General features: G+C 43.5%; 1 long non-coding RNA gene across 1 annotated transcript in view; it reads left to right on the top strand.

Annotated features, from left to right (window-relative positions):
* LOC142760951 (uncharacterized) overlaps nucleotides 1–6,820 on the top strand; it is a 79,858-nt gene extending 73,038 nt beyond the window's left edge. The window contains exons 2-4 of the long non-coding RNA XR_012883463.1: nucleotides 4,574–4,715; nucleotides 4,817–4,970; nucleotides 5,371–6,820. This is a non-coding gene — a long non-coding RNA (uncharacterized LOC142760951). The remainder of the gene's footprint in view (nucleotides 1–4,573; nucleotides 4,716–4,816; nucleotides 4,971–5,370) is intronic.
* Nucleotides 6,821–12,277: the final 5,457 nt, after the last annotated feature.

The raw sequence follows: 12,277 nt of genomic DNA, 5'->3' as shown, positions 1-12,277 counted from the left end.
ATTGATTAATGAAGCCTCCACAGGCCCTATGATCCTCGTCGTTGTGAGGCTGTAGAGGCAGCAAAATTGTAGACCCAGGGAAGGCAAGACGGGGTAACAGGTAGTGGAACAGTGGAAGCATCTAGAGGAGGTGCAGTAGGATGATTCAAACAGGTGATTATCGAATTTACTGCCTGTTGGAGCTGACCCTGGCGTGCCAGGAGGTCACGCATGTCTGTTTGCATCACCTGGATCGCTATCTTAGGTTGACCATGGCCTGAGCATACTGTCAAGCCTGTGGGTTATGTGGACCCACTAGGCCGTAATGGAGTAGCAGCTAGCCAAATGACAGTTAATAACAGTCTCTGGGGTAGGAGTACTTGGGAAGATGATCTGGCAGATACTCGGAGTAGCAGACACTTGGCACAGATGACGCTTGGCGTGGCAGATTACACTGAGCACTGCGGCATTACCTACAGAGGGTACTGGCAATATCTACAGAGGGCACTGTGGCACTATCTAATAAGGGGCTGCCCAATCTTGTGTATGCCAAACGCTGCCAACTGAGCCGCCAGACTGAATTTAGCGACACTTAAACTGGATTGTTAAAATAAGCACGTGAAGTAAACTCACAAATTTCCGGTAAGTTAAAACCTACTGGTATTATTATGGTAATGTGGTATTGTTATAGTAATGTAGTATTATTATAGTAATGTATTAATATTATAGTAATGTAGTATTTGTCACGCCTGTGGGGTATGTGCACCCACTAGGCTGCTCCACCGTAGCAGAGTAGCAGCGGGCCAAACGACAGTCAATAACAGTCTCTCAGGTAAGAGACCCTGGGAAGACGTTCTGGCAGATACTCGGTGTAGCAGACACTTGACGCAGATGGCGCTTGACGTGGCAGATGACACTGGACGTGGCAGATGACACTTATCAAGGCAGATGGAACAACACGACTCCAACACTAGATTTCAGCTCAGGAACAAACTCAGTTACGGGATACAGGATACAGGAAGCAGGATACGGGAACACTGAGAGCAGGATACAACTAAGGGACCATTTGCTTAGACTAACATGGGAGTACAACAACAACGCTGAGGCAAGGGGTGGAAGGGCAGAGCCCTTTTTATAGTCCAGGGTGATCTGGGGATTGATTATCAAACTTTTACCTGGTGCGCACGTGGGCCATTTCAGGGCGGGGATGAGGGCGCGCACCGTAGGAGAGGCTGCAGGGCAGTATGGCTTTGTGTGCTGACTCTCCGGTGAGGTCTGCGGTCGCGGCCGCCGGGAGGTGAGAGAAGGCGGCAGTCCGCGAACGCGGCCGTTACAGTATTGTTATAGTAATGTAGTATTATTATAGTAATATAGTATTAGTACAGTAATGTAGTATTGTTATAGTAGTTCAAATAACTAATTGATTAACAATAATTTTGTATTGTATCAAATTTGAAAGTACTGCGACCCGTCAACATTTTTTCTATGTGCGACCAATTTACCCAGCCAAGATTGAGACCCCTGCTCTAGCTCTAATTGTTAGTTTTTCCTGAGCTCAGCTCCAGAGGGGGCAGAGACTAGCTGCTATGATGTCTTCTATATATACTGCACACATAGATAGGAGTGCTGGATTTTCTTTACTATCTGTAGCACACCTTCAGAAACAGCCCAGCAGCATGGACGACAGCAGGACTGAGCAGTGTAATTGTGATTCCTGCACTCAGGTGAGATAGAACACTTAAAAAAAGCTGCTGAAGTGTTTCTCTGCATCTTTCTCCCTCGAGCAGATCTATACCCCTCCCCTCTCCATAGACTTCTATGGCAGCATGTAACCTGATCCCTCAGTGAGCTGATAGTCCGACAAGATGGATTTTAACAGTGAATTGAGAGTGAATGATCAGTGCAGGAGGCAGGGGGAAGGAGAAGAAGTGGGTCATAAGTGGAGAAAAAAGGCAATTTTCTCTAGTAAGATATATTACAAAGGTTCTTATATTCGTTTTCTCTATTGATTTATGCAAATTTAGTTAAAGCCACAGTGAACATTTGAGACCCCTGACTACTAAACTCATTCAGACCCCAGACCAGATATTAAACTCCTTCAGACCCAAGATCAGATAACTAAACTCATTCAGAACCCAAAATCAGACCCTTAGGGAGGATTTACACAAGCGTGTGCTTTTTGCGCGCGCAAAAAACACGGCGTTTTGCGCGCGCAAAACTCACTTAACAGCTCCGTGTGTCATCATCATATCTGTGGGCTCGAAGTTCTCCCACTCTCTTGCAAATATATAAATGGCATGGTGAGAGGAACAGTGTCACGAAGGGTCTGTGGACCCACTGGGCCGTACCGCCTTGACGGTTAGGCAGCTGGCCAACAGAGAGCAGGTGATTATCTATAGTTCTATAGGTACCGGTGGCAGCTCAGACAGCAGCAGGGCAGGCTCGGCTGGGACTTAAGTAGCAGGCGGACGTCAGGTCAGACGTGGATGTAGTGCTGCACGTCTTTAGCACAGCTCCGTGCTAGACCAGGAAGGTATGGATTGCTAGGAACAGGAACTGGAAACAAGTATAGGTACAGGGACAGGGACTGGAACAGGAAACACACTAGGAAGCCATCACATAGACAAACTATAGGGAACACAACAACGCTCAGGCATAGAACTAGGGGGCTGGACCCCTCTTATAGTCCAGGGTACTCACGGGTCAAAGTTCGTCCATGCACCCTACGGCAACAGGCAAAGGTGAGTGGACGCGAGCGCTGGCGTCTCCTGAGGAGGAGGCTGGGGCCAGCGCTTGCCGACTCGTGGCTGCGGCTGTCAGGGGGAGGATGGAGGTGACAGCCCGCAGCCACGGACATTACAAACAGTTTATTTATCATTTGGAAAATCTGTTCTTAGGTGACAACATTTGGTATGGTCGTTACATAGACCACCTTCTTATTATATGGGAAGGTTGTTTATGTGATAATCCCTGCTTTGTGGATTATAATAACGAGAAGATGTCCATGTTGTAGAAAGGCTCCGCAAAAGATAGGACATGTCCTATTTTTTACTTTTTACGGACCGTGCTCCCATACTTTATATGGGAGCATGGCCCACAAATGCGGGTGGCTGTCACGGTCGTGTGCAGGGGGCCTCACTCTATATGTATTCTAAGTAGAGTTGCCACCGTTCCCACCCAAAAATACTGAACATGTCAACACAAATAAAAAGTTGGTGTAGTTTTGGGGTATAGCTACACATGGAGTATGATTTTACACGTGGAGTTACAATGCTTTTATGGTAAAGGTTATTAGATGAATGTCTGTAGATAGTGCCACACAGTTTCCCCTGTAGATAGTTACAAACACACTGCCCCCTGTAGATAGTGCCACACATTGTAGACAGTGCCCCCTGTAGATGGTGCCACACACAGTGCCCCCTGTAGATAGTGCCACACACCATGCCCCATGTAGATAGTGCCATCTGTAGATAGTGCCACACACAGTGTCCCCTGTAGATAGTGCCACACATCATGCCCCATGTAGATAGTGCCATCTGTAGATAGTGCCACACACAGTGTCCCCTGTAGGTAGTGCCACACAATGCCATCTGTAGATAGTGCCACACAGTGCCCCCTGTAGATAGTATCCCACTGTGTGCCCCCTGTAGATAGTTCAACAAAGTGCCACCTGTAGATAGTAGCACATAGAGCCCCTGTGACTCCAGACCCGTGATCAGACTTCAGACCAGACTAAAAAAGAAGAAAAATGGTTAAAGTGGTCACGTGAATAATGTACACTCCAGGACCGACAAGGAACACTGGTAATGTCAGGTTTTATTTCCTGACATTGACTGCAGTTAAAGTTTTTCATCGGCAAGTACAATTGCCAGTGAAAAACTTTCACCACACTGGTTTCCTGATGTTGAAACTGGTTGGGCCAGTGGTCTACCGGCCAGGTGGCAATCCTAATTATGAGGTCTCCTTTGTGCGTGGATTTGCTGTGTATATATCCCTAACCTTCCTTGCTTGTAAATCTAGAAGCCAGTGCTTCACAATACATAAAAATCTGTAGAGCAGATTTCACCCCTTTCATTGTAGAGTGGTGTTATACATGCATACTTTGCTGCGGATTCACTGCGGATTTGTGAAAAAATCCGCAGCCAGATTTGTACAATTTTTTTTCCACCGCGTGTGAACCTGGCCTAATTATGAGTAATTATTCCCCCCTGTTCACATTGATATTTTGGATCAACATCGATATTACAGAGAATAGGAGTTGTTTTGTAATCTAATGGCAGCCAAAACAGAAGCTGCTTTTGCTAACTGTTGTAGTTTCCTCTGATGCTAATATTAATCATCCATTAGGCCTCATGTACACGACCGTAGTTTTCATCCGTAATTACGGAACCGTAGTTACGGATGACATTGCGGACCCATTAATTTCCATTGGCTACAGACACCTTTCCGTATATTTACAGAGGTGTGTCCGTGCCATAGAAATTGTCCACAAATTATACAACATGTCCTATTTTTGAAACACCAGCACTTCAGGCAGCACCAAACCATGGTCCTGACCAAAGCACAAGTTGAGCCACTCATTTTGTCCATCCAGGACCGCCCAGTGATATGGGACAAGCGTCCGGAGGAGTATAACGATACTATTTTGAAGGAGAAAGCCTGGACTGGAGTGGTCAAGGAGTTTCACCCAGAGGAGTGGGAAACAGCCTAAAAAAAAAAACAGTGGACCAAGTTCTGTAAGTTTCCACCCAACCCAAACTTTATTACCTTCAATAACCCTCACACCATCCCATAATTATTTTGTAATTGTAATAGTATTATCATTTTTTTTTTATAGGCAACGATGCAAAAATTCACTGGAATACCTGCAGAGACCAGTTTAGAAGGGAGCTTATGTCCAAGGGCCGCTGTGGGGATGGTCGTCTGAAGAAGAAGCCATATCTGTATACAGAACAACTGCGCTTCTTAAGTGACGTTATGGAGATTGGGCCGTATGTATAAATGCATATTTTGAATAATTGTTTGGTTCTTTATGACACATGGGGCTATGCTATGTTGCACACATACCTGTGCAACATCGCATACTTCCATGCGTCACACAATTATACCTAGCTAGGTGTGTATGTAGGTCTCATGTGAACACATGGGGCTATGCTATGTTGTACAGATACCTGTGCAACATTGCTTACTTCCATGTGTCGCACAATTCTACCTAGCTAGATGTGTATGTAGGGTTCATGTGGACACATGGGTCTATGCTATATTGCACAGATCCCTGTGCAACGTTGCATACTTCCATGTGTCACACAATTCTACCTAGCTAGGTGTGTATCAAGTACTACTTTTTGTTATTGTGTATCACGTATTAATTTTCTCTGTTGTCTATCCTAGAACTAGAGACAGTCTCTAAGAGGAAGACTCTGATGAGACCCAAATTGATTCTCCAGCAGTAGGACCCTCCCAAGCTATGACAGAACCCAGAAGGAACCTCGACCATCGAGATCAAGAGGGCACAAGCGTGGTCATGGAGAGGAGGACACCAGGGCTATGACTGACGCCCAGGTGCTGGTGCATTTGACAAGGCGTCAAGAGAGCCTGGAGGACACATTTGTCCTAAATGTGGCAACACATTTGAAGCAGGTGCCCCAGGAACACCTCTTCAAATGTGAGCCGGCCGTTCTGGGGTGATGGAGGTGTTTGCCAACAGTCCTTCTCCGATGGAACTCCATAATGCCATAGAGTTCCATTGGAGCAGGCTGGGTGTGCAATCACTATCCCCCGTGCCAACTCCACCCCCACCTCCACCGAGGCCTCCGCATTATAGGGGTTACTACAACCGATACCAGTCCCTTTACTCACAGGATAGGGGCATGTACAAGACCCTAAGCCCCTCTTATTCAACTGGGCAGTACCACTATCCGCACTCCTCACATGGACAGGTGGGGGAGCAGTGAAGGGGAACCTGTGAAGAAAATAAATAATTAGTACTGCTGGCACATGGTGACAGGACAGCAGTAGACACAGGGGACAAGTACGGTTATAGCACTTGTAGCAGGGGGACTTAGCGACAAAGGGCATGGCAGACAACTATATTTATACTACCTGTAGCAGGGTGACATGGCGGGAATGGGCACAGGGGACAAGTATGCTTATACTAGCTGCAGCAGGGTGACATGGCGGCAAGGGGCAAAAGGGAGATTGTGTTCTTACCTGAGGGTGACGATGAGCTGTTCCTCCCGAGAGATACACCGTCGAATGTTGGTGTCCTGGCAGTTGATTCCGAGATGGAGGTCTGACAGCAGACAGCAGACGATCAAAGCTGGAGATCGACATACGGCAGAAGTTGTGAAACTTCTCCGGGTGCTGCCGCAGGTCAGCGTAGAGAATGTGGAAATGCCCCTTCCTGGGCCACTGGGAGACAATGGGGTCAGCCCAGTACCTCATCCTCCTCTTCGGTTCACCTTCCAGCATAGCTTGCTGCCCGAATCGCCTAGAGAAGAGTCAGTCCAGAAGAGCTTGATCTACACGTCTGTAGGGCATCCTTGCAGCAAAATAAACGCCAGAAAACAAAGCTATATCAACAGGGAAATCCAACAGATCTCTCACAAAGCACAAATGCCAGAGAAAATGGCACCAGAGCGATCATGTGACCTTTTTAGGGGGTTGGGACTTAGTGTCATCCTCTGCTACCTAAATACGGATGTACTACGGACAATATTTGTGGACACCAAGCCGTATATGCGGATGACTTGCGGATGCCTACAGATCAGTATTTGCGGACAGTAAAAAACATTATGGTCGTGTGCATGAGGCCTTAGGCTCCTTTCACACTACTCTTATAGTAGGACTCTTCCGTCAGAGGAAGAGGTGAACGAGAGTCCAAACAGAAAGCATTGCTTCTGATAGAATTACCATCGGAAACCTCCGATCGCTAGGTTTCCGTTTTTTTCTTCACAGAAGCAAAAGTTCTGCAGACTGCACTTTTGCTTCCGTCCAAAAAACGGAAACCTAGCGAACGGAGGCAAACGGGGAAAGCATTCAAAACATAAGAATTACCATTGAAATTAATGGTAATTCTAAAGTAAGTGATGCTTTCAGTTTGGGCTCTCGTTCATCTCTTTCTCCGACGGAAGAGAGCTAAACGAAGTTTAACGGTAGTGTGAACTTAGCCTTACAGTGTGACTAGTGTAGCGAGCATGTTGTATCTCTTGGAAGAAGTTAATTTTACCTTTTAAGGACCAAGAAAACTTCATGGTATGTTGCATGTTCCTACCCCAATACAGTCAATATTTCTATACACTAATACCCGTTTGCTGCAGTGTAGGAGCTATTTTATAACATCAAATCCTTTTTCTATATGTCCTTTATGAACTTATTACACAGCAGACGCCAATAAACATCATTCTGCAGATAACTATTTTGTCTAGTTAATTCACTTGTGAAGCTGCAGCAATATCAATCATGTGAATTGGTCCTTTGCTAGCTATGTTTTCATGAATAGTGCCCAAAACTGGCACTGTGTAATGTGCCCTGTAGGCACTTTTCAGATGTGAAGAATGAACTTAGTGGAAGCAAAGCCCAGTCCTACTATTGAATGCAAACACAAAACCTCTGTTGTGGCTCTGGAAATGATCATTGCAGCCTATACGCAAGCTTTAGTTTCAAGTTCAATTAACAGCTGCTAAATTATGCCAAATGACATGAAATGACTGACTGTAGATTTTGTAGGTAATTTCTACTTAGTACAATACATTGAAATCTTTTTTTTTTTTTTTAGACAGCTTGTGCTATTAACTTCATGTTTAATGGGTGCTGTGTTTATTGTGTGCTGGAGTGAAATATAGATATTGCTACATTGAGTTCAGCTTTCCCTAATGTGTTTATTTTTTTTTTTTTTTAAATAAAATGTGTATGTCGATTGGATGGCTTTTATGTAGTCTGCAGGTGGCATATAATAAATGTGTATTGAATCTATATAGAAACACTGGAGAGCACTGTTTTATCATCAGCTACTCTGAACTTAAAAGCATCCAGCGCTTTCTGCACATGTTTTTTATTTCAATAATAAAATGTGACATTGCTGGCTGAGAAAGAGCTCATTGTAAGGGTATGTTCACACGACCACATTACGTCCGTAATTGACGGACGTATTTCGGCCGCAAGTGCTGGACCGAACACAGTGCAGGGAGCCGGGCTCCTAGCATCATACTTATGTACGACGCTAGGAGTCCCTGCCTCGCTGCAGGACAACTGTACCGTACTGTAATCATGTTTTCAGTACAGGACAGTAGTTCCACGGAGGGGCAGGGACTCCTAGCATCGTACATAACTATGATGCTAGGAGCCCGGCTCCCTGCACTGTGTTCGGTCCGGGACTTCCGGCCGAAATACGTCCGTCCATTATGGACGTTAATGTGCTCGTGTGAACCCAGCCTAAGATACATTTATCCGAATTAAAGTCAATTTATCATGAAAAAATAATTATTGTGTAAAGTGCCTTTTCTGGATTGTACTATCAAATAGATGTTATGTTTGACAAGTGTCAGGACTATACTTTCTAAAAATGTCTCTGATCTTACATGTCTGTCTATAGGCATCTATTTATGTGAAATAACCATGTGTCTGCCTCACTTATGATGGCATTATTTGCATCTAAGTAGTGAAATTATGCAAACTCGGAGACAAATAAATAAGAATTTCATAAAAGTTGGCAATACATAATGCAAACAACATGGATATCCCATTTATCAAACAGTTAGGGTATGTGCACACGATGAGAGGCTTTTACGTCTGAAAAGACAGACTGTTTTCAGGAGAAAACAGCTGCCTCGTTTCAGCCGTAAAAGCTCCTCCTCGTATTATGCGAGGCGTCTGTGACGCTCGTAAATCTTGAGCTGCTCTTCATTGAGTTCAATGAAGAACGCCACAAATTACGTTGCAAAGAAGTGCCCTGCACTTCTTTGCCGAGGCAGTCAATTTACGCGTCGTCGTTTGACAGCTGTCAAACGACGACGCGTAAATTACAGGTCGTCGGCACAGTACGTCGGCAAACCCATTCAAATGAATGGGCAGATGTTTGCCGACGTATTGGAGCCCTATTTTCAGACGTAAAACGAGGCATAATACGCCTCGTTTACGCCTGCAAATAGGTCGTGTGAACCCAGCCTAACTGTTCATGCACATGGTCATATTACAGCTATCTTTTTTTACAGAACCGTAAGAGGGCTACCATAGAAGTGCACGAGCCCTCGACTGTTACTCCATATGCCTGCAATTATGGCGGCATACAGAGGTTTTTCCTGTTGGATTCCATATAAAAAATTGTGACTGTATGTATAAGGATTGTTTTCTAAGGGAAGAATATCTCCAAATACACAGAAACTGACAGAGCCTATATATCAGCACATGGATGCTGCACTTTTTCGTACTAAGGAGCTATCCAGCAAACTTTCCCGGGGACCGATTGCGGGTGCTGCCGTCGGTTGCATGGCAAAATCGGAGGCCATACAATGGCCTCCGGGTCTGCCATTCACGGAAGACTAAGAGGATACACATATTTGGTATCACCACGGTCGTAACGACACAAACACTAAAACTATAATATTATTTTTCCCACACGGTGAACACCGCAAAAAATAATTAAAAAACAATGCTAGAATCACTAATTTTTGGTCATCACCCCTCCCAAAATATAGAATAAAAAGTGATCAAAAAGTCGCATGTACCCCAAAATAATACCAATACAAACTACAACCCGTCCCACAAAAAATAAGCCCATACACAGTTTTTTTACTGAAAAATAAAAAAAGTATGTCTCTCAGAATATGGTGACACAAAAAATAAATAATTTTATATAAAAGTGATTTTATTGCGCAAACGCCACAAAACATAAAAAAACTATATACATATGGTATAGCCGTAATCGTATCGACCTGCAGAATAAAGTAAAATGTCATTTATAGCGCACAGTGAACACTGTAAAAAAAAAAAGGACAAAAAACATTCTCAAAATGTATGTTTTTTTTTGTTACTTTGCTTGCCAAAAAAATCGAATAAAAAGTGATCAAAAAATCACCCTAAAACAGTACAAATGAAAACTACAGATTATAACGTAACAAATAATTCCTCGCATGGCTCCGGTGGAGAAAAAATGAAAACATTCTGGCGCTCAGAATATAGCGACAGAAATTGTACAGAGCGTTCCAAAAGCGGATAAGATTGGGCACCATTTATCAGTGCGACACCAGCCACATATCTATAAATTATTTTTTATTTACCCCATTATTATACCCTCTTATTATGCCCTGATGTACTCTACCAAGCTTACATATGTCCCCACATTATAACCTGAAATACCAGCAAAACCCCAAACAGAACTATTACCAAGCAAAATCTGCGCTCCAAAAGCCAAATGGCACTCCTTCCCTTCTGATCTCTGCCGTGGGTCCAAACAGCAGTGCATTACCACAAATGGGGTATTGCCATAATCGGGAGAAATAGCTTTACAAGTTTTGGGGTGCTTTTTATTCTTTTTTCCTTGTAAAAAAAATTTTTTTTTATCTTTTTTTCAGAAAAAAAGTAGATTTTCATTTTCAAAGACAAACTCCAATAAATATAGCAAAAGACCTGTCGGGTCAAGATGCTAACTATACCCCTAGATAAATTCCTTGAGGTGTGTAGTTTCCAAAACCACTTTTGGGGAGTTTCCACTGTTATGGTACCACAAGACCACTTCAAACCTGACATGGTGCCTAAAATATATTCTAAAAAAGGAGACCCCAAAATCCTCTAGGTGCTCATTTGCTTCTGAGGCCTGTGCTTCAGTCCATTACTACACTAGAGCCACATGTGGGATATTTCTAAAAACTGCAGAATCTGGGCAATAAATATTGAGTGGCGTTTCTCTGATAAAACCTTCTGTGTTACAGATATTTTTTTTATTACAAATGAATTTCAGCAAAAAAAATGAAATTTGTAAATAACACCTCTATTTTGCTTTAATTCCTGTGAAACGCCTAAAGGGTTAAGAAACTTTCTGAATGCTGTTTTGCATACCTTGAGGGGTGCAGTTTTTAAAATGGGGCGATTTATTGGGTCTATCTAGTACATAAGGCCCTCAAAGCCACTTCATAACTGAACTGGTCCTTGACAAAATAGCCTTTTGAAATTTTCTTGAAAATATGAGAAATTGCTGCTAAAGTTCTAAGCCTTGCAAATATGAAGTAGACATATGGGGGATGTTAATTAGCAACAATTTTGTGTGGTATTACTATCTGTTTTACAAGTAGATACATTAAAAATTAGAAAAATTATAATTTTTGCAAATTTTCTAAATTTTGGTGTTTTCACAAATAAGCTATGAATTTAGTGACCAAATTTTTACACTAACATAAAGTACAATATGTCACGAGAAATCATTCTCAGAATCGCTTGGATAGGCAAAAGCATTCCAGAGTTATTACCACATAAAATGACACGTCAGATTTGAAAAAATTGGGCTGGTCATCAAGGGCCAAAATGACCTTGGTCCTGAAAGGGTTAAAACAAATGAATAAAGTGATCAATGTATTAGAGTTTTGTAGGTGCTATACTGATTCTATGATTGTTTAAAATGGTAGAAATATTTAAGTATGATGTGAAATATCACTATTAATCAAGAAATTAATGTGTGTAAGCAACAGGGTTGACAACCGTCCGTAAATTTAGGGGCAGTCTGCAAACGTGTGTTTTTTTTCTGGCGTCCGGCAGAAAAAAAACACAGTCCGGGATTTTTCTGCAGTCTCTCGGAAATTTGCACAGCGCATGCGTCAAAATGTACATGCGCAGTGCAAAGGAATAGTAGGCCGCATATTTTAAGATTCCGCTTGACTTCTGCGAAATCTGAAAATATGTGTAACACCCATGGCCACGGGCCGTCGGGATTACTCACCTCCCGACGGCCACAGCCATGAAGCAGAAGTGAGCGCTGGCGTCTCCTGAGGAGGAGAAGCGTGCCAGCACTCATTCTGCGATAAATTTAATATGTAATTAGCTCATACTCACCCTGGACTATAAGAAGGGCCCTGCCCCTTCCCTCATTGCCTGAGCATTGTTGTGTTTACCCGTGTTTTTCTTTGCAAATGGTCCATTAGTATTTTCCGGTACGGCCAAGTGGGTCCACATACCCACAGATCGTGACAATATGCAGGCCAGCTGCTGCCAAGTAAGGTCGGTGTTGGGAGTGAACCAATTCAGTCACCTGACCTGTCGCCTGAAATGAGGTCAGGGGACTCAGATCAGGTGACCGGACTGGTCCACT

This window comes from Rhinoderma darwinii, chromosome 4, assembly GCF_050947455.1.
Source record: "Rhinoderma darwinii isolate aRhiDar2 chromosome 4, aRhiDar2.hap1, whole genome shotgun sequence".
NCBI lineage: Eukaryota > Metazoa > Chordata > Amphibia > Anura > Rhinodermatidae > Rhinoderma > Rhinoderma darwinii.
Note: the sequence above shows the minus strand (reverse complement) of the source record. Positions and strands in the feature narration are given on the sequence as shown.